Genomic DNA, 1,077 nt, shown 5'->3' with positions numbered 1-1,077 from the left:
TGAGTGTTCACTTACACACAAGCACAGCTGGATGAGTGTTCAGTTACACACAAGCACAGCTGGGTGAGTGTTCACTTACACACAAGCACAGCTGGGTGAGTGTTCAGTTACACACAAGCACAGCTGGGTGAGCGTTCACTTACACACAAGCACAGCTAGGTGAGTGTTCAGTTCCACACACTGATCCTTTGGCACTAGGAACCAGAGCATTTTGTCATGGAGCATTAACACACATGAAAGTGCACAGCATGGAAGGACAGAGCCGCTGGCATCCACAAGCAGCTCTGTGAATTAGGTAACATGACACTCTGCAGCACGTCTCCAGTGTCCATCGTGGAACACGGGGAGAAACTGAAATGAAGAAAGGAGCAGTGACTCCTCTTACTTTCTCTGTCTAAAATCACACATCAACTGTCACACACTAACGGTCTTCAAAGTCCATCATTTGTACAAGAGGAGGACTAGGAACCAAACTGCTTACAGAGCTCCAAGTCCAAGTGAGAGCACAGGCCTCACACAGCTTTCCTGTGGTCCTGGGGAGGAGCTGTTTCACAATCACGGCACTGAGCAGAGTTGCAGAAGTCTTTGCCAGGTACATGAGAAAACCATGTAGACGGCTCAGTCACAGAGCAAGGCCTTTCTCATCGGGAGGTGTCTAGGTCAACGTCACTCCAGTTCACACAAGGAACCTCAGGAAATGTGGCTCTCCATGCACCTGGGACATGGGTGCTCACGGGTGATGGTGAGAATTTCAGATGCTGTGACTCTCACATTTGTAGAACAGCTCAGTACCCAACATCCCACTGAAGCACCCTGTTATCCTGCCACAGCCTCGTGAACAGCCTGCTGCTATCTGTATTTCCTGGAGATTTCTTACAATTTGCATAATCCTCCAAAACGGAGTCCATCTTCTTCTGGGCAGGAAGATAAAAAGCTGCTCTTGTCTGGGGATCAAGTCTCTGTCATCCACAAGCCATGCTTTCAGCTCTCCAGGAATCTTTCCTTTGACTTCCCCTCTGCTCAGGAGTGTTTCTCCATTTCCAAGGGTAGGATCTGGCCGGGCTCTTCTCTTCCTAG

This window comes from Psammomys obesus, unplaced genomic scaffold (assembly GCF_907164565.1).
Source record: "Psammomys obesus unplaced genomic scaffold, mPsaObe1.curated_primary_1811, whole genome shotgun sequence".
Classification (NCBI taxonomy): domain Eukaryota; kingdom Metazoa; phylum Chordata; class Mammalia; order Rodentia; family Muridae; genus Psammomys; species Psammomys obesus.
This window is presented reverse-complemented; position numbering follows the sequence as displayed.